Raw genomic sequence first — 22,535 nt, 5'->3', positions numbered from 1 at the left:
TCTCTCTCTCTCTCTCTCTCACACACACACACACACACACACACACACACAAACACAAACAGGGAGGATTTTATTTAAATCAATTTGATTTAAATCTTTCTTTTTTACAGAAAGACACATTCTTGCTGGTATAATCTTAATATTTACAACCAGATGAAGGTTTCATTTTTGGAATAATGAATTTTCAGAGTAGTTTTTACAGGTATATCAAAAATTACTGATTTGGTTATATTATTAGAAATAGACACAGACAATTATGAAATTATTGTGAGATTTAATAAGTTAATGCTTTATATTTGGACAACTTTTCTGTTATACTTTATTGGAAGGAGAAAAATAATCATTTCCTTAAAAACAACTTGAACAATTTATTTAACCAAAACAATAACATTACAGCATATGCATCCATGTGATGTGATGAGCAGCAGAAAACAACCTTTCTCCCTCCTCTATGTGACATCCTTTTATATATTTGAACATGGCTATCATATCACCCCTTAACCTCCTCTTCTCCAGGCTAAACATGCCCAGCTCCCTTAGCCGTTCCTCATAAGGCACCGTTTCCAGGCCTTTGACCATTTTGGTTGCCCTCCTCTGGACACGTTCCAGTTTGTCAGTGTCCTTCTTGAACTGTGGTGCCCAGAACTGGACACAGTTCCTCCTGGGCCGTGTCCAGAAAGTGGTGTTGGGGGATGAGTGTCCAGACCCCTGGGCTCTCACTTGTGGGGTGCCTCAGGGCTCTGTCCTCTCCCCCATGCTTTTCAATATTTACATGCAGCCGCTGGGAGAGATCATCAGGAGGTTTGGGCTGGGTGTTCATCAGTATGTGGATGGGAGGGAGAAAGGTTGTTTTCTGCTGCTCCAGAGAAGCGGACACGGAGCAATGGATCCAAACTACAAGAAAGAAGATTCCACCTAAACATTAGGAAGAACTTCCTGACAGTAAGAGCTGTTCGACAGTGGAATTTGCTGCCAAGGAGTGTGGTGGAGTCTCCTTCTTTGGAGGTCTTTAAGCAGAGGCTTGACAACCATATGTCAGGAATGCTCTGATGGTGTTTCCTGCTTGGCAGGGGGTTGGACTCGATGGCCCTTGTGGTCTCTTCCAACTCTATGATTCTATGATTCTACCTCTATTTTAAATCAGAACCAGTGAAGGCAGTGAAGGTCCTGTGTGAGTGGCTGGAGGCGGTTGGAGGATGAATGGCAGCTAACAGATTAAGAATGAATCCTGACAAGACAGAAGTACTGTTTTTTGGGGGGGGCGGGGGCGGGCGGATGTGGGGGACTCCCTGGTCCAGGTGTGCAGCCTGGGAGTCATTCTGGACTCACAGCTCTCCTTGGAGGCGCAGTTCAATTCTGTGCCCAGGACAGCTGTTTATCAGCTCCATCTGGTACGCAGGAGGAGACCCTACCTGCCCGCAGACTGTTTCGCCAGAGTGGTGCATGCTCTGGTTATGTCTCGCTTGGACTACTGCAATGCGCTCTCCATGGGGCTACCTTTGAAGGTGACCCGGAAACTACAACTAATCCAGAATGCGGCAGCTAGACTGGTAACTGGGAGAGGCCACCGGGACCATATAAAACCGGTCCTGAAGGCTCTTCATTGGCTCCCGATACATTTCCAAGCACAATTCAAAGTGCTAGTGCCGACCTTTAAAGCCCTAAACAGCCCAGTATACCTGAAGGAGCGTCTCCACCCCTATCATTCTGCCTGGACACTGAGGTCCAGCGCTGAGGGTCTTCTGGCGGTTCCCTCACTGCAAGAAGTGAGGTTACAGGGAACCAGCCAGAGGGCCTTCTCAGTACAGTCATACCTTGGGTATGACATTTTCGGGTTGCGCTGCACGGTGACCCGGAAGTAACGGAGCGTGTTACTTCTGGGTTTCGCTGCTCGCACATCCGCAGACGCTCAAAATGACGTCACATGCATGCACGGAAGCGGCAAATCGCGACCCGCGCATGTGCAGACGCACAGACGCAGGTTGCATTTGCTTCAGGATGCGAACGGGGCTCCGGAACAGATCCCGTTCGCACCCAGAGGTACCACTGTTGTGGCACCTGCCCTGAGGAACACCCTCCCATCAGATGCCAAGGAAATAAACAACTATCTGACTTTTAGAAGACACCTGAAGGCAGCCCTGTTTAGGGAAGTTTTAAATGCTTGATGTTTTATCATGTTTTTAATATTCTGTTGGGAGCCGCCCAGAGTGGCTGGGGAAACCCAGCCAGATGGGTGGGGTATAAGTAATAAATAAAATTATCATCATCATCATCATTTTAAAACAAACCAACCCTTCATCTATGAATATTCCTAAATTTGATGTACTGAAACATTTACCTTATTTAAAAGAAAATTAAAGTCTCACATGCACACATTTACGTAAACTGCACAAGCAACCAAGCGTATGAAGCTTCACAACTGAGTCTTAGCTTTCCATATGTTTTCATATGCACACACTCTTGGTGGACTGCGCAAAAATAAGATGGCTAAAGGCATAGGAAATAAATTTAGTGTATCCCGTATCCTGCCATTCCCCAGCGACAGGTCCTGCACTTTGGTGACTCGCCAACCATTTAAGAGAAGGTCCTGCCCAACACACTCTGTGCCAAACTGAGAAACTCAACAAACATTCCAGGATATTTTTGCAATGAAGCAACTGCAGAAGAGCAGCAGGAGACATTATGAAATAGGTTTAACACAGGGGGTAGCAGCAAAGTAAACAAAGAGGTAAACAAAGAACTGGAAAGCTCTTCTTTCCTCACAAAAAAGAGGGGGAAGAGTTTTTTATTTTTATTTTCTAGTGGTGTTTATGTTATTGGTTCCACCTAAATACCGGTAGCTTTCCTCCATATAAAAAAGGAAGGGTCTGAATATTTAAAGGAGACTATCTTTTTGCTTGCTTGCTTCTGATAAAAAGGGAGAGATTGGTGGGCTTTGCGGGGGTGGAGGGGAGAAGATTTAGCTGGCTGCCTTATGCCAAAATGGGAGGTTGAGTACTATGTGAAATGATGGGGAGGTGTTTTTCAGTAAGCAGTGCTAGCAAATGCGTGTCTACTCACAAGCAAGCCCTACTAAATTCAATGAGGCTTACTCCCAGGAAAGTAGAAGTTTAGTTGAACTCAGTGGGGCTTATACATGCATAGATTCCACTTAGACCTCTGAGTGGGGAAGCAGTTGCAACTTGACTAGTAAATCACTTAAACTACTCTTAAATTAGTTGAAAATATAAATATATATATTATTTTTATTAAACCTACTACTTTACATTTTAAGGCCCTCCACTGCTGCAGCGAGGCATAGCAAGGCCCTCCGCCACTGTAGATATATATTGTGATATTTAGCTGATGATATATCGTGATGTTGAAAATCAGATATCGTCCAGCCCTCGAGTACATCTCATTTGACTCCTCTTAATAACAAAGCAGCTCCATTGAACAAACACACCCTCTTTTCTCTCTTGGGTTCACAAACAAGACTTGCTAGCTCATTTGCCAACATGCTAGTCACAGGCAGCATAAGTTAACAGCCTGAAATAAAAATAAATTGCTTGTCTAATTGCCTGGAAATGATTTTTATTCATCATAGGCAATACAAATTGGATTCAGAGTGGCTGTGAGGAACAGTTTGGGCCAAAAAGAGAGAAAGAGAGGGAGGGAGGGAGGGAGGGAGGGAGGGAGGGAGGGAGGGAACACACACAGTGGTGAAAAGAAAAATTCATTACACCCAATTATTTCTAGCCTGTGAAATTTCACTATTCTAGTCAAAGGTGCCTTGAGAAGATCAGGAATGTCTCAGTGAGGGCCATTCAGAACAAACCCTTCCCCTCAGTAGCATGGAAATTGCAACATGGACCCAAACTTTTTTGCAGGATCCTTTGCCACACACCCAAACTGTCCAGCAGGCAGTGAATAACTGAGTGAGAAAATAAGAGGAGGAAAAGGTAAGGAGCAAGACAGAAGAATACCCTATAACAGGGGCCAACAAGGTTTACCTCGCATGGGCAGCGAGAGGCCCCATTAGCTAAAGTGGTACCTCAGATTAAGAACAGTTTCAGGTTAAGAACGGACCTCCAGAACTAATTAAATTCTTAACCCGAGGTACCACTGTGCCTTGGTTTTCGAACAGCCTAGTTCTCGAACGTTTTGGCTCCCAAATGCCGCAAACTCGAAAGTGATTGTTCCGGTTTGCAAACGTTCTTTTCGAACCCGAACGTCCGACGGGGCTTCCGCAGCTTCAGATTGGCTGCAGGAGCTTACTGCAGCCAATCAGAAGCTGCACTTTGGTTTTCTAACGCTTTGGAAGTTGAACAGACTTCCGGAACAGATTCCGTTCGACTTCCAAGGTACGACTGTCATCCAAAGAGAGGAACTACCTGCAACTTCAGATGAATGGGGTAGTTAGGAAACAGTTAATCCAGCAACACAAGGGACTTACAACTTTAAAGCAGGATTTAAAAAATAAATACCAACATATAGTTTATCTGTGTGGTGCTTACTCAAGCAATTTATTAAACGTACAGTGGTACCTCGGGTTACATACGCTTCAGGTTACACACTCCGCTAACCCAGAAAGAGTGCTTCAGGTTAAGAACTTTGCTTCAGGATAAGAACAGAAATCGGGCTCCGACGGTGTGCGGCAGCAGGAAGCCCCATTAGCTAAAGTGGTACTTCAGGTTAAGAACAGTTTCAGGTTAAGAACGGACCTCCGGAACGAATTAAGTACTTAACCCGAGGTACCACTGTACTAGCAAACAACCAGGGATGCTACAGTTGGTAACCCTGGCATAAGAACTGAGGAAACTTTGACACTTGACTAAGAGCAAGCACTAACTTCCCTAGGGGTGAGAGTAATGCTTTCCCCCAAGTTATCCCCCCCCACACCCACCTCTGAACCACCAGCCTAATGAACATTTTGAGATGCAAACCCTGCAGCACATCCACCACAGTCACCAAAGGCCCTTTCTCCAAAGACCCTATCCTGTTTTATTTTTGTAAGTCTTCCTCCCAAGATTATGAGATTCATTCAGAGAGAATGAATGAAAACATGGCACTGATTTTCCCCAATGTATTTGCAGCATGTCAACTTGTGTTGATACATATTCTGTCGTGTAGTCTTTGACTCAACTGACACCGAGAAAAGAAAACCACAGAACAGTCTGCAGGTTCACACCCCAGTTTGAAGAGCTTAGATTTATGATGAGTACAAAGCTCTCTTCATGTGACTTCATGGGCTTCTGGAGGGACAGAGGGAATTTGGGGAAGCAACAAAATAAAGGAATGGAGAAATCACAAGGAAGAACCAACGCTCAAAAGCAGAGCATAGGGGTTTGCTTCCAATTGACACTTCCAAGGAATTCAGTAGGACTAAATTCCAAATCAGCACGTTTAAGAGAATTGCTGAATTGCAGCAGATCTACTGAAATGCAACACAAGAGAAATTGCCAAAAGAAAATAATCTGGAGCTATCACAGTGGTTCTAATCCCCTTGTACACATTTTACAGACTGGTGAACTGCGGCACACTGATCCACAGCTACTGGGATTCACATTTGAGCTGGAATTTGAATGCCCTTCCCTCTGCCACACAGACACACATACCTCATCAGTTGCTCCAAATGTCTTGTAGAGACATATGATTTTGCACAGGCTTTTCCTGCCTCACAGGCTCAGACTTCCTGCTTTTATTTGTATGAATTCCCTGAAATCCAATTTTTATATGCTTTCATACTACTGTTTTACTGGTTTTAGGCTGTATTTTTGTATTGATGATCTTGCTTACTGGTTTTATGTTGTACACCACTTAAGAATTTTAATTGTTCAGCAGTTTATAAATATTTTAAATGAATAAATAAAACTGAACAAATCCCACACTAAAGACTATATGCTATACACAATCCAGCCATTTTATTTATTTTATGTATTTGTTTCATAAAATGTATATACCACTTGATTGTAAAAACTAACAAATCTCAAAGTGGCTTACAAGAAGTCTAAAACAATAAGATCATCAGTTAAAAACAACTATTTAAAACATTCAAAATATAATTAAGAGTTGACAATAAGCTAAAAGTAGATTGAAACACAATGTTCTACAAATCTGGGTGCATTCTACATTATCCACGCTGTTCTCGCACCGGGGAATTTTTCAGTCACTCTGACATTATACTATATTACTAATTCAGTTAAGCAAAGAAGAAAATCCTCTGCTTGACAGAAATGAGAAGAAAGTTACAGCTCATTTTTTTCAGGCAAGTCATTGAAACCCAACCATTACTATGCTTGGTCATGAGGACACTTGCTGATCATTCTGCATTCAGTGACCCCATCATTGCCTACTAGGTGTGTGAATATTGCTACATTGCTGATCTCCCTAATAAAGTACATTCTATTTGAATATAAAGATAGGATTTCTCACTATATGACTGAACCACAAGACTTTCTAATCTTTTAAATCAATAAAAAATATGTTTAAGGTAGCAGGCACCATAACACCCTGTGCCAATAAACTCTACTGATTCAACATGTGCTGCGAGAGCCAGTGTTGCAAAATGGTGAAAGCCACAATCCTACACACACTTTTGTGGCTGTCAGTCCCCTTAAAGGTCCGCGGGGCTTCTGTCTTAGTCAATATCCAGAGGACTGCGGTTTAAGAGCTGTGGACCAAGAAGCTTCTGGCTCTGCTATGAACTTAATGCAGCCTGGTTCACATGTCACACTAAGCCAAACCATAGTTTAGTGCAAATGCACAAGATCTGGGAAACGAGATCACAGTCACTCTGCTGCTGTGCTGCACTGAGCCAAGTCATGGCTCAACTTTGCATGCCATCCAAACCCAGTCTTGTGCTTTAGCTCTCCTAGACAAAAAATGAACTGTAAACCGCAGGACAAACCTTGGTTAGCACTCACAATCAGTCTGGAGAGAGCCACGCTACAGTACAAGCCAAGGTTTGGAAGCCATTATATAGCTTAGTGAAGTGCAACTGAAGAGGCGAAGAGAAGCAATGAGGATGCACAGGCGGAGGTAGAGGGGGCGGGGGGGAGTGCACCGCCCCGGCACCACGATCCCAGTGGGGTGCCATCGTGCCTGCCCCCCCCGGGCTGGGTCTCGTGCCCCCGCAGGCGGCGCACCATGCCCCCAGGACGCACACCATGCCCCTGCGGGCGGGCGGCACGCCACGCCCCCCAGGACGCACACCAGCCACGCCCCCGTCTGCTCTCTGCCCCCGGTGCTGGAGCATGAAGCTGTGTTCATGCTAAGACACGGTTTATGATTAGTATGGTTGTTAATTAAATTTCTACCCTGCCCTTCATTCAAAGATCACAGGGTAGTTTACAATATAAAAGCACAAAAATACATACCATAATAACAAACAAAAACAATAAGACAACCCCCCCACACACAGTTTAAAAGGCCAGACACTGTTTAATTAGCCAAAGGTCTGGGAGAAAAGGGGCACTTTTTCCTGGTGCCTAAAGATATGCAACAAGGGTGCCAAGCAAGCCTCCCTGGAGAAAGCATTCACAAATGGGGGGGCCACTGCAGAAAAGGCCCGTTCTCATGTTGCCACCCTCTGGACCTCTTACGGGGGAGGCACACAAAGAAGGTACTCAGATGATGGTCACAGGGTCCGGGTTGGTTTATACTGAGAGAGTATTGTGGTCCTGAGCTGTTCAAGGCTTTATAAGTCAAAACCAACACTTTGAATTCAGCCCAGAAACTGATTGGCAGCCAGTGCAGTTGACCAGGATCGGTGAAATATGCTCAAACTGTCCTGCCCCAGTGAGCAACCTGGCTGCTGAATTTTGCACCAGCTGAAGTTTCCAAACTACCATCTTCAGAGGCAGCCTTTTTAGGCAACACACTTCTCTTCAGTATCAGCTCCATCTCCCTGTCTGCAAAACAGGTGGTGATACTTGCAGGGTTCTTATAAGGATTACTGAAACAGACTCTTCTGAAACGCTCTAAACACTTGAAAAGTTTTATATAATTTGTAATGATTAAATCCTTTTTGTTTTATATTTGCTGCCTCTCAGTGTATGGATAACAGCTCAACCCCAGCACGAATACATCCCACCAATTTCAGCGTGGTTTGATCCCAAGTAAATTTGCAGAGAACTGCAGCCCAACTTTCCTATTTGGACAGAGAATAATTCTTCGTTCTCTTCACAAAGCTTGTGGTGTTACAATAATCTTGGGCCTACAGTTAGCCTCTTCTTTTCTGCACCAAAAAGCCCAGAACAGTAGGCCTTTCTCAAAAGATGATCCAACCCATATAGTTTTAATTATCCAGTTTCTCTGTTTGTCTTGGAGGTGTTTAAATGCAACCACATTCTTTGCAATAAATGGAGACACCTTAAACAGGAGCGCATGAGGCTATGCCAACAATTTAAGTATCACCTGGACTATTTGATTTAACAGATTAGTTTGTTTACATAATGCAACCACACCAACTAAGATGTAATGTTTTCCGACCTTTATACAAGGTAGTCATTTGCAACAGCCAAAGAGGTACAACAACACACACATGTGCATTCATGTTATGTGAAGTAAGGATTCCACAAATCACCAGCGCAGATCTTTCCATCAACTTTTTACAAACTGAACATTTAATAAAGCAAGCTACATTCATAAGCAGGTTGAAAGCCTTGATACTTTTGCAAAGCATCTCTAGATCAGAAATTAACTCAATGGCTTACAGAGTCTTTTTCAGTAAGCCCTTCTCTACTCCCAAATTGCTTAGCTTTCCGTTTGTGTGCAGAACTCTCTGTTGTTGCTGTTGTTGTTGTTTAGTCGTTTAGTCGTGTCCGACTCTTCGTGACCCCCTGGACCAGAGCACGCCAGGCACTCCTGTCTTCCACTGCCTCCCGCAGTTTGGTCAGACTCATGTTTGTGGCTTCGAGAACACTGTCCAACCATCTCGTCCTCTGTCGTCGCCTTCTCCTTGTGCCTTCAATCTTTCCCAACATCAGGGTCTTTTCCAGGGAGTCTGTTGCAGTTACAACTTAGTAATATAAGCCAGTGCAATGGGGCTTACATGAAGCAATGGTGTAGGGCCGTAACTCCTACTGCAAGTCAAACTCTAGTTTAGCGAGACCCAGAGAGAACCAGACCAATATACAATCGTACCTTGGAAGTTGAATGGAATCTCTTGCAGCCAATCAGAAGCCGCGAAAGCCCCATTGGACGTTCGGGTTCAAAAAGAATGTTCGCAAACCAGAACAATCACTTCCAAGTTTGCAGCATTCAGGAGCCAAAACGTCTGAGTTCCAGGGCATTCAACAACCAAGGTACGACTGTATTAGAGTCAAATCTTATTTCAATTTAGCAATATGGTATTTGCAAATAAAAAAACAAATTAAGCAACGCAGAATTTGTGTCTGCTCAAAGCGCAAATTCTCGTATTTATTTTCCTGAAACCTGTAATTGATAGCTACATAACTGATAGCATTAATATCACACTGATTCCTCCCTCCCCCCCCCTTGCCAAACACTTGTCTGCAAGAAGTAAAAACAGACATTATCTGACCAAATAGTTCACTGCGCAGTGAAGGATATGTCCAAGGCTATTGAAGTGCCTCTGCCCTGGCAAGTTAAACTATTGACAAGCTCATATGGCCCAAGGAGACACCACCAGAATAATCTGCCGCCTTTTCTGTTTCAGGCAAAGTGAGTTTTATAGTCTCACCTCAATTCGCTTCAAAATAACCCCACCTTTTTCTTTATATTTATCATTCTGCACACCCGAGACTTGACTCTGCAAATTCTTTTAAGTCACAGATGGTCAAGTGTTGCATTACTGAAAGCAGTGTTAGAAACTCGAAATATATAAGCTAATCACTAAATGGCACCTTAAACCTAGGTTACAGCTGCCACAACAGAATGTCTAGATGCCTTTTTGCCATGAAATTATTACAATTACTATTACTTCATATCTATACCACTCTCTATTTTTTTAGAAAAATCTCAAAGTGGTTTACAGTACATTGAAACATCAAATAAAACAATCCTGAATAAGACAAATGCAAGCTGCAAGGAAAATATTTCAGATCCTCCTCTAAGTGACATTTTGCTTACACCATATTTATTTACCTACTCATAGCAGATGTGCACCAGGAGGCCAGCGTGGTGTAGTGGTCAGAGTGTCAAACTAGGACCTGGGAGACCAGCGTGCAAATCCCCACTCCACCATGAAGCTCACTGGGTGGCCTTGGGCCAGTCACAGCCTCTTAACTTACATAACAGGGTTGTTATAGGGATTAACTGAGCAGGGGTGAACCATGTACTCCTCCGAGGAAAAGGTGGGATAAAGGTAAAGGTAAAGGGACCCCTGACCATTAGGTCTAGTCGTGACCGACTCTGGGGTTGCGGCGCTCAGCTCACTTTACTGGCCAAGGGAGCTTCTGGGTACAGCTTCTGGGTCATGTGGCCAGCATGACTAAGCTGCTTCTGGCGAACCAGAGCAGTGCACGGAAACGCCGTTTACCTTCCCGCCGGAGCAGTACCTATTTATCTACTTGCACTGCGTGCTTTCGAACTGCTAGGTTGGCAGGAGCTGGGACCGAGCAATGGGAGCTCACCACGTTGCAGGGATTCGAACCACCGACCTTCTGATCAGCAAGTCCTAGACACTGTGGTTTAACCCACAGCGCCACCCGCATCCCTAAAAGGTGGGATATAAAGGCAATAAATAAAATAAAATAAAATTCCTTCCAGTAGCACCTTAGAGACCAACTAAGTTTGTTACTGGTATGATCCACGCGACGGTCACCTCCAGACTGGATTATTGTAACTCGCTCTATGTGGGGCTGCCCTTGAGACTGACCCAGAAACTCCAGCGGGTGCAGAATGCCGCGGCGAGACTCCTTATGGGGTCTTCGCTGCGTGATCACATTCATCCGGTACTATACCAACTGCACTGGCTCCTGGTGGAGTACAGGATCAGGTTTAAGGTGCTGGTTTTAACCTTTAAAGCCCTATATGGCCTAGGACCCTCGTACCTACGGGACCGCCTCTCCTGGTATGTCCCACAGAGGAACTTACGGTCTGCAAATAAAAACATCCTGAAGATCCCAGGCCACAGAGAGGTTAGGCTGGCCTCAACTAGAGCCAGGGCTTTCTCGGCCGCAGCTCCAATCTGGTGGAACGCTCTGTCACAAGAGACTAGGGCCCTGCGGGACCTGACAACTTTCCGCAGGGCCTGCAAGACAGAGCTGTTCCACCAGGCCTTTGGTCAGCGCGCAGCCTGACCCCCTCCTCTGGCAATCTGCACAGAATTTTGCTTAATGGTTGCCACCAATTTGATTTTAATTAATAATAATAATAATAATAATAACAACAATTTATTATTTGTACCCCGCCCATCTGGCTGGGTTTCCCCAGCCACTCTGGGCGCCTTCCATAGAAACAAAAAATACAGTAAAATATCACAGATTAAAAGCTTCCCTGAACAGGGCTGCCTTAAGATGCCTTCTAAATGTCAGGTAGTTATTTATCGCTTTGACATCTGATGGGAGGGCGTTCCACAGGGCGGGCGCCACTACCGAGAAGGCCCTCTGCCTGGTTCCCTGTAGCTTTGCTTCTCGCAATGAGGGAACCGCCAGAAGGCCCTCGGCGCTGGACCTCAGCGTCCGGGCAGAACGATGGGGGTGGAGACGCTCCTTCAGGTATACTGGGCGGAGGCCGTTTAGGGCTTTAAAGGTCAACACCAACACTTTGAATTGTGCTCGGAAACGTACTGGGAGCCAATGTAGGTCTTTCAAGACCAGTGTTATGTGGTCTCGGCGGCCGCCCCCAGTCACCAGTCTAGCTGCCGCATTAAAATTAATTTTTATAATGAAATGTTTTTAGAACGTTGGATTATTTTGATTGTTGTTAGCCGCCCTGAGCCCAGCTTCGGCTGGGGAGGGCGGGATATAAATAAAATTTATTATTATTTATTATGAGCTTTCGTGCTAGCAATAACAAACTTAGTTGGTTTCTATGGTGCTACTGGAAGGATTTTTTAAATTTTGTTTTGACTACAGCAGACCAACACGGCTACCTACCTGTAACTGGCAATAAATAAGTTCTTCTGATTACCTGCTTAAGAAAGCTGGTGGGTAGGGCAGCCAGGTGGAGTTGTCAGTTGCCAACCTGGCATCCACAGATCTCCACGTGGTCACAACTGGACAGAACCAGTCGCAGAACACACCTGATGTCTGGGGGATTTTGAACACTGATTGAAAGGCATTCAAATCCTCAGGTTCTACAACCAATGTTGGTGGTAGACACAAGCCAGGAGCAGATGAGCCCAAGCATCACCCTCCAAACCCAAGCAGAGATTTTTTTATCATTCAGGACGTCTGGCGGTCGGTCAGTTTCTATGCATTCAAAGATCCACAATGACTCAGCTACAGGGCTATGTACTAGATGCCACATCACATCATCATCGTTGTTGTATTCACAGTGGCCTTAAGTAAAAATAATTGCGGAAATCTCATCCTTCAGTAAATCCTGCTACAGATCGTAAGATGCCAAGGCACAGAAGATACTCTGAAGGACTGGTTGGCTATATGTCAATACAGCCTTAGAATACTTCAGTGCTGTTATATATGGCTCTATAAACTAGCAAATTGATGGGGAAGGGTCGACTGGAACAGTGGAAAGGGTTTCCTGGTAGAATAATGCATACTTCTTTCCTAAATTAAGGTTTCTTTTCTCTCTCAGAATGCTTAAACTTTATTTCACCTGCTGCTTCCTCACCCACAACATACATCTTCTTTCCACTCACAGCATGACCAAAACACATCAGGAAAGCATATGGGATGACTTGAGCAGGAAACCAACAGGCAAGAGAAAGCCAAGCCCTTTCCTTCCTCCTTCCATGCCACCCCTTCCCTACTGCAAAACACAAGTCTCCTTCCACTGCTTTGCAGCTGTTCATTGGCAATCCAGGTTCCAAGCCCAGGTCTGCTGCCAAAACTTCTTAAGCACAGACCTAATTCAGAAAAGAGATCATGTACTTCCAACACCAAAAGTAATACCCACTACAACAACTTTTCTTACTTCCAAACTTGTGGTGTTTCCAAGATATCTACAGAGTACTTCAAAAAGTGGGTTTGCATGAGGAACCCATTTCAACAATACACTAAATAACTACATTATCCCAATAAACAGTACCATGGGAAAATAAAACCCATCTGTACAATGGCATGACCAAAGATTAAACTAGACACCCTCAAACAATGAAACATGCCTTTTTTCTGAGGAAAAGCAGCAAATAAGCTGGCAAATAAAATTACCCCCCCTCCCAAAAAAAAAACTATTAAAGCAAATACTCTTCCTGAGCAATTTGTTTTCTTCTTGTACAGAAATAGTGTTTACTTTCCATGACATTATTCAGCTCTCAACAGGTCTGTCTTGATCACTGATAATTAAAGGGTCATTGGCTCCCAAGAATTAAATGGTCTGGATATACTGCATCCCAATATCCAACTGTACAATGAAATTCATTCTGCTACAGGACACTGTTTAAAAGCAGAGTTATAGGCAAAATCTGTAGTATGGCATTGGAGGTCAGTGTGCATTACTTCCTGCTCTGCAATCCCTGACAAAGAAACAAATTACAAGGAAGCATTTGCTAACAAAAATGGAAATGCGATGAAACCCACAATTGTTCTAGCAGAACAATTTGAACCTGAATCAGAAGCACAATTTTTAAAGAACTGTACAGTTGTCTGTGATAAGGAAGCTCTCTCAGCAACTGATTTCCTGGTGTTTAATATATGAAGCTTCTTAATGCAGTGCCTAAATCCTCTTTCCATCCCCAGGTGTTGCACTAGGTATTCTAAAGGGGAGCTGTTTTACTTTTTTGGCAGAACTGACTGTTATGAATGCGTAAGTGACTCAAGCAGAAATTTATGTAAATCCTGAACAGTTTTGGTTACTAGTGGGTGGAAAGGGAGAGAGAGAACAGCTGTATTCTGCCTTGTACCTGCATGGCTCTAATTAGAAATATTCATATGAAATGCTCCTATCTAAGGAATGCAGGGAAATTTGGCTTTGTTCACATCTGAATGCAAGCCTGCCTAATATAAACTTCTCCAAACAATGTAAGAACCAAACTACAGCAACCCTTTGAAATTCACACTTCTCCAGATGTTGCAGTGCACTTCTTTAATCCAAATCTGGGTACACAAATGCCTGTATTAGGGGAAGGTGTGCAAAAAAAGAAGAAGCATATAATGGTAAAAGCAACTAACAAAATGCTTATGGGATTATGAGAAATTGCTTGCATTATGCATGGGGTTTCTTCCCCATCTCTGGCTTGCAGAGAAGTCCAAACACATAAAAAGTTGAAACCTTTGCTCCTGCTTGGGAAGTGAAGGTACCGGTACTTAAAGAAATCAGAATGAGTTTCAGAGAAGACATAATCCTACAGCCCAAAGGTCTGCCATTTAAGGTTTCCGCAGGGGAAAGGAGCAAGCTGTATCAGAAGTTCACCTCAGTTTTTACCTGTGGTAACCAAAGTCAGCACAAACTCCATCAGCAAAGGGTAGCCAATTGGATGCACTGGGCAGCCAAATAATGTGTCTTTAAACAGTCACTAAAATACACCTGCCATTATAGGCTGTCCCGCAGCACAAGAAATAGCAGTATCTGTCAGCTGCTTATCTCCCAGTTTTTCAGTGGCCTTAGCAAACAATGCTGTCCTGCAAATTATGAAAGCATCTATGCTGGCAAAAAGGTAACAGGTTTACTCAGCCTCTGTAAATTCCAGATTATTTGCTAATGAGATTTGGGCGGGGGCAGGGATAAGGCCCTTCATTCTTTGTACAATGGACAATAAAGAAGTGAGAGCACCAAAATACACAAAAGCGAGAGCCATATCCACCAAAACACTTACTAGATGTGGAATATAAGGCAGAGCAATATTCACCAACATTTTAAGCCTTTTTGTGGATAGGTTTTAAGCTTAAAATGTGAAAATGCAGTACATTTTGAAAATGTTTATTACTATTTTCTATATAGTAAACATATAAATTAAATATAGAAAATACATAAACTATATAGTTTATTACTAATTTTTTATATTTTAGCGACACAAACTTTTTTATTAGGCGCAGTGCATTTATACCAACAGATGTAAATGCCACAGATATGTAAATTCCTTAGACATAACCAAATCACAGGAGGAGCAACTGGCCATTCCCCCCCCCCACACAAATGGCAGCCTTGCTTTGACCTTGCTTTGACCCTATCCACAGCCATGTCAAGGACCACAAGTTAGGTTTTCTGCAAGCTGATGTGATCCCATCCACTTTCAGCACCAACCTCCTGAGACACTGAACGATCCAACTATATCGCAAAGTTACGTTGGCATAGCAACCCACAGGCCCATCATGGCACTATTTTTACCAGAGGCCTCCACTCCCATATAGAAAAGCATTATTTGCTAAACACAGAAGCAAAGACTCGAGCATACCTTACTTGCTCCCCAAGTTCCTGCACCACAACCCTAAATGCCGGCATAGGTGACCATAACACAGGCATTTTATGACCTGGCGCTGCAGACTCCATTCTGAAGCAGTTTGGTCCTGTTGGTGCTCCTGCATTGACCTCCCCGCCATCTTGCTCCCCCGTCTCCCCATAAGAGGCAATGCACACCTGCTGAGAAGAAAGCGTTGTGGCTCTGACCCCAGCAGGTGAGCATATGTTACCCTTTCCTGCCCTCACACATACCCTCCCCCACCCACAAAAAAATCGTGCAGTGGTCACAGTGGGAGAGATCTGCTAGGCAATAGATACGAGATCTCTGCAGAAAAGCAAAGTTTGAGAGCATCGGCTTCAGTGCTGATGTTGCAAGATGGCACTATGAACAGATGCCACCTAGCACCAAACCACAGAGTCTGTTGCAATGCACAAAGTGAAAAGGAATAGCTTTCCGTCACTGAATATTATTGCACAATAAAACATAAACCCTGCTGTGCTTTGTAGCCACCATAACATGGACTATTAAACCAAAAGCATTACATGAGTTTTCAAAACAAATAATTGCATGGAGAAAAACAGAAATCATAATCTTTGTGTCATGTCATTCAGCAGCCTGCTATTCAGACACTTGGTAATATACCTGTAAATTACAACTTTTAAAATTTAATCTTCCTTCCTGCCAACCTCACAATACAATTTCAGACAACTTGCCCAGGTCTTTAACCTTTGCCAAAAACTAATCACAATAATTAACACACCTTCCAAAGGTACACACCCTCAGAATGCAGAGTGCAAGGGAAACAATGTGTCAACTTTATTTATGTTACTACTAAATATATGTCACAACTAAATCTTTTTAAAAGATGAAAGCCAGACCACATGCAAGCTCTGCCATAAGAGAAAAGAGTAAGGCAAGGACTACATATGACCACAGTGACTTGCGTAGGTGAGTCTGGAGCACATATATCCTTCAATTAATGGTTAGACCTTTCTTTTTATAATGAAAGAATCATCTGGCCACTTACTCCGTATGTTATTAAAGCCTGTGTTTTTGTGTTCTTTACACGGAAATACTATTAATTATACCCTTGAAGAGCTGCAAAAAAAATTGCTATTGCTACCAAAAGCAGACTTGTAAATAGCTACTTGTCTGGTTGTCTGTGGTGGGTAGGATTCTTCCCAAGGCAAGCAGGCAGGATAGCTTTCCAAAAATTGTGTGTGTGATTTGTTTACCATTTTAGTCCACTGGGACAAGTTACCTAACAGAGGTTGTAAAATCTCGGGGGGGGGGAGTGGACAAACATGTGCTGGCTATTATTTAGATGTAACTGGGCTGACAATTTACAGCAGTGGTGAGGCTTGCGTGCAACCGGCCGTGATTGCGCCGAGTGGGCAAGTTTGCTTTTGGCAGCTAGCGTGCAGACTACTGGTGGCCGCGGCGATGTATTGGCGGGCAGGCTGTAGAGTGATTGGTGTTGGTGACCCCCCACAAAAAAATAGGGGTCGTATTATACATGGGGGGTGTTATACACAGAAAAATACAGTATGTTCATTTTTCACATGGTCGAGTCCTTCCCCTGCCCACCCACCCAAATATTCTGAAGAGGGTCTCTTCTCCATTCTTCAGAGAGTAGTTGGAAGTAGGAAGGCAGAAAAAGTCCTCTTTTCCTTCCTTTCTGCAGTTTTAATCTGAACTCTTAGGTGCAGTACTACGCCCAGAGCTCAGAAACAGCTCATGCTAATGAAATTCCCTGTCGCAAAATGTGTCTAGAGCAATGGGAGTTTCAAGCACTGCTTCACCCCCCAGGACCTTGATGAATCAACTGAAGTCTAGTGTCCTAGTCAGGGGAAGTAACAGTCCCACTCTATTCTACCTTGATCAGAAAACACCTGGAGTACTGTATAATAATAATAATAATAATAATAATAATAATTTATTTATACCCCGCCCATCTGGCTGGGTTTCTCCAGCCACTCTGGGCGGCTTACAACAGAACACTAAAAACAGCATAAAACTTCAAACATTAAAAACTTCCCTAAACAGGGCTGCCTTCAGATGTCTTCTAAAAGTCAGAGAGTTGTTTATTCCCTTGACATCTGACAGGAGGGCGTTCCAAGGGCGGGTGCTACTACTGAGAAGGCCCTCTGCCTGGTTCCCTGTAACTTCGTTTCTCGCAGTGAGAAAACCACCAGAAGGCCCTCAGAGCTGGAACTCAGTGTCCGGGTTCAACGATGGGGGTGGAGATGCTCCTTCAGGTATACTGGACCGAGGCCATTTAGGGCTTTCAAGGTCAACACCAACACTTTGAATTGTGCCCGAAAACGTACTGTATCCAGTCATGGACATCACAGTTTATGAAGGATATTAGCAAGCTGGAATGTGTGTAGAGGAGGGAAACGAAGATGTTCAAAAGTCTGGAAACCAAGCCTTATGAGGAACAGTTGGGGGAGTTGTGGATGTTTAGCCTGGAGAAGAGGAAACCAAAAGGAGAGATGACAGCCATCTACCAATATCTAAAGGGCTGTCACATGGAAGTTGGAGCAAGCTTGCTTTCGCCTACTCCAGTGGCTAGGACCCAAATCAATGGATTCAAGTTACAAGAAAGGAGATTCCAACGAAATCTCAGGAAGAACTTTCTGACAGCTCTTCAATAGTAGAATGGACTCCCATGAGAGGTGGTGGTTTTTAAGCAGGCTGAGACTAGATGACCCTTCTAACCCTACAACTCTAAGATCCTATGAGGTCACGTCAGTGTCAAGCAATATGAAGGTTCTGTCTGCACTGCGTAGTCCATAATCACGCATTTACATTCATGTCACTGAACAACAAAAACATTTCTGCAAACCAGACCTACAAATTCCATACAGGAGTTGTGTGTGGTGGTTTGACACTGGCCTCTGAAGAGGAAGGGTCACACACAGCAGCCTGAGTCTCTGAAGAAAGCCTGGGGTGGGGGATCCGGGAGGAGAAGCAACCTCAGATACACACTCACGTATTTCAATTCTCCATCCAGTGCCATAGACAAAAACAAAAACCTACACTCTTTGCAGCCTACAGCAACCCACCAAAAATACTGGCAGTCCCTAAAGGAACAGAATGTGTATCCTATTAAATCTGAGAGGTGGAGGGGAAGACGCCTGCATTACTACTTCAGACAGGAGTAAATGCATTCTGTAAACAAACAGGAAAGCCTCATCTGGCCTCTTTGGGAGAGTAAAAATTCATCCCGGTAGTGTAAATACAGCCAACAGGGCAAGCAGAGTCTGACATCTACAGTTAAGTCAGCGATGGTGTAAATGCTGGCAGTCTTACAGCTGCTGCATGTTGAAATGCGTTTTCTATTAAGTGTGATGGGGGGGGGGGCTTTTTCTAAGATCACCATGGAAGTTCTCATCTCCAGCCAGATTCCCAATGAGAATCCTCCCCAGACCATTATTCCTGTTGTCTTAACTTCCACAAGCAGAAGACAGCCCTGCATTAATTTCTAACTCTGCTTTTGGTTATTCCCCCCCCCCCCCCACACACAACCCTTACACTACCGCCAGAAGCTACATGACTGGAATATTTCAGTTAATTTAGTCACCATGATTAGAAGATTCCTCCTATGTGGATTCCAAAGTAGAAAACAAAAACAAACACAAAATTAGAAATGTTCTTCCTTTCTGTTCCCTGTGAAATAAACAGGGAACGAAGAGAAGGCTTCGCTAACTGCTCCCTCCCTCGCCAGCCAAGCCGGGCAGCCGGGGCTCACCTGGCCCAGAGGGAGGCCTGGACCAGGCCGGGCGGACGGGAGGAGAGAGAAGAAAGAGGCAGCCAAATCCCCGAGCTGCCAAGATGACCGCCCTGGAAACTTGGCAGGGGAGAGCCGGGGGGGGGGGCTTGCTGGGCTCCCGCGACCCAAAGCCAAGGCCCCTGTCGGGCTGCAAGAGGCGTCCGCGGCAGAAGCGGCAACTGCCCCCCCCGGCATCAGCTGCAGCGGAGCCCGCCCCCCCCCCGCCCTGGCAGGCCTCCATTGCGCGCCCCGCGCCGCCGCCGCCCTCCCTGGCCCGGGCTCACCTTGAAGTCCCCCCCCCGGCGCGCTCTCCTTCCTCGGCGCTCCAAGCGGCGCTCCGGCTCCGGGGGGCGGAGGAAGCAGCTGCCGGGCTCCGGCGTGTCCTCCCGGGCGAGCGCCACTCGAGAGCCGCGACGCGGGCGCTGCGGACGGAGGCGCTGCCGGCCGAGCTCGCAGGCAGCCAGGCAGACGGCGAGAGCCCCGCGCTGGGCGGCCTCTCCGGGGAGCGAGAGGCGGGGCGGCGGCGGCGGCGGCGGCGGCGGCGAGGAAGGGGCGGGCCGGGAAGAGGCGAGGCCGGCAGACGCCGCCCGACTCGCCCGCCTCCCTCCGGGGACGGCTGTGCCGGCCGGGCGAGCTGCTCTTCTCCGCGCAGGGAGCCTCCGGGAAGGCGGCGCGGGCCGCGACTCCGGCGCCTCTAGGCCGAGGCGCGGCGCTGGGGATCCCGCGGCCGGCGGGCGGGACGGGCCCTTCCCGAAATACAAAATGAAGGCTCTCGGGCGCCCCTCATCCTGGGCAAGAGGCTTCGCTCACGCTCAGCTGCTCCGGGATTCTCCCCGTCCTCGGTGAACGAGGCGCGGCCAAGTGCGCGCTCTCCCTGGCGGCGCCGGCTTGAAAGCGCTGCCCGCCCGCCTCCTCCCGGGGCTGCGGGATGCCTTCGCCGCCGCCGCCGCCTCCCCGCGCCAGGCCGGGTCCCCGCCCAGGAAAGGCTGGGCTCTTGGTCACCGGAGCCTCGACGGAGCTCGAGGCATCCTATAAAAGCACCGCCCGAGAATCCTTTTCTTAAAAGAAGGCTCCAAGCAGCTACAACAAACATATAGCTGAGGTGAAGGGGAGGGGAGGCGGACGGGGCCTGGGCTGCCAGGCGTGCGCCTTAATGGCAACACCTGATCCAGGCGGCAACAACAGGAATGGCGCAGAACCGCCTCTCGAAAAGAAAGAGTTGGTTTCCTTACTTCTAGAGATCGTTTAAAACTACAGTGACTGATTATATATATATATTTTAAAAATCTGGGGCTTAAGAGGCCTTCTCTAGATTCATCAGTCTGGCAAGGCTTAATGGGCAATAGCCTCGTGGATGATTCACAGCTTCATGTGGCAGCATGAAGTCTCTTCCTGATTGCATCTGGGATGTTGGTGTCGCCAGGAAGGCTTGCTCATCCAGAGGCATCAGACAGGCCTCTCGGAGCATATGGGCCTCAGTATCACTTGCCCACTTGGCATATCTTGTCAGGGATATGGGGGGGGGGGGTATGTGCCCCTTCTCCGCCATAGGGAGAGGCTAAAGGGCAAGATCATGACGTGAGGCAGTTTTCATGCAGATGGAGCCTAGTGTGTTTCAACACACCACCCACGGTACTCTAAAGCTGTTGGTCGAAGCCTTGCTGCCTTTTGAGCCAGCTCTGCAGACAACCTTCACAAGTGGTGCCATAGTCCTGCTCCTGACCAAGACATCAGGAAGCCTGGCATCCACTGCTGGGTGAAATCCTGGCTCTATTTGGTTCATTAACCAAAGGCAAAACGAGGCATTTTTTCTGCCCAAAGACTCAGCTTGGCGCACACACACCCCATGTGTTTGCATACACAGGCATGTGTTATCTGAATGCAAAGTTTTATGTAATATTTTTATTCATTCCTTGTGTTTTCTTTCAGGCCCCTTCCTCTTACATTACAAAGGCAGGGGCGGGGATATGCACCGAGCCAATACCACCTCCGCCCCAAAGAAAAGGAGTAAAGAGCAGGCCAACTTGCCAAGTTCCTCTGAGCCTCTGAAGTGACTTTTACTTCACATTTTTCTGTAGCACCATTGAGCTGGGGAGACCAAGTAGCCTGACCCAGGATCAGTCAATCTCATGTGTGGGTTTCTTCTCCCCCCCCCCTTCACATATTGCAAAGGAAAGCAGCCGCCACTTCTCCCCACATCCAGGAGCTCTGCATGTCTTGCACCTGCCACAGGAAAGGCTCTCCTCAGCACCAAGATATAAATATAATCATAATAGAGATTGTGAAAATCATTAGGCACATACCAGAGAGGAAGTCCTCTTGAAAAGAGAGACTTTCTGTTCTTCACCTGGCAACGACTTTTCCACCTGCCTTGCCCAACCCTCCCAGACCAGGACTTTACTTCTGAGTAAAAAGCATAATAAGGGACGCAGGTGGCCCTGTGGATTAAACCACAGAGCCTAGGACTTGCCGATCAGAAGGTCGGCGGTTCGAATCCCCGCAACTGGGTGAGCTCCCGTTCCTCAGTCCCCACTCCTGCCAACCTGGCAGTTCGAAAGCACATCAAAGTGCAAGTAGATAAATAGGTACCGCTCTGGTGGGAAGGTAAACGGCGTTTCCGTGCGCTGCTCTGGTTCGCCAGAAGCAGCTTAGTCATGCTGGCCACATGACCCGGAAGCTCCCTCGGCCAATAAAGCGAGATGAGCGCCGCAACCCCAGAGTCGGCCACGACTGGACCTAATGGTCAGGGGTCCCTTTACCTTTACTTTAAAAAGCATAATACTGCAGTCTTTACCTAGTTACATGGGAGTAAGTGCCATTGAATTCAGTGGGACTTGTTTCTGAGTAGACATATAAAGGCTTTCAGTGTAAGGCTCAACTTACAATAAAGGAATAAACACGCCAAGAGTTTCCTAAAAATTTGCTGGCTGCTGAATCATTTAAAGAATTTAAAGTGGGGTGGAGGGGGAAGTCTGATCTCTCCACCTCTTTTAATTGATCTCTGAGATGGAGAGGGGAGGGGAAAGGAAAAGAAGGCAAAGGATGGTCCAAGCCCTTCCTAATACCCACAACACTCCAGGCATGGAAGGGAGAGGTCTGGTTCATTCACAAGACCAGGAGACAATCTGGTGCGTATCTGATGTAAACTTCTATCATGTCACCTCTTCTTCCTTGCCTAAACCAAAAAGTCCCTAAGCTGCAACCTGTCCTCAGAGGGGAGTCACTGAACCTTTTCCAACTCTATAGCATTTTTGAGGTGAGGCAATCAGAACAATACATAGTATTCCAAAT

General features: G+C 45.9%; 1 protein-coding gene across 1 annotated transcript in view; it reads right to left on the bottom strand.

Moving 5' to 3' along the window:
- The window catches only part of LOC308480620 (uncharacterized protein C1orf21), a 134,487-nt gene extending 114,803 nt beyond the window's left edge, over positions 1-19,684 (bottom strand). The window contains exon 1 of the mRNA XM_081012393.1: positions 19,529-19,684. The gene's annotated coding sequence lies outside the window, so the exon portion shown is untranslated. The remainder of the gene's footprint in view (positions 1-19,528) is intronic.
- Between the last annotated feature and the right edge of the window lie 2,851 nt (positions 19,685-22,535).

The sequence above is a fragment of the Podarcis pityusensis genome (assembly GCF_964106645.2).
Source record: "Podarcis pityusensis genome assembly, chromosome: 6".
Classification (NCBI taxonomy): Eukaryota; Metazoa; Chordata; class Lepidosauria; order Squamata; family Lacertidae; genus Podarcis; species Podarcis pityusensis.
Note: the sequence above shows the minus strand (reverse complement) of the source record. Positions and strands in the feature narration are given on the sequence as shown.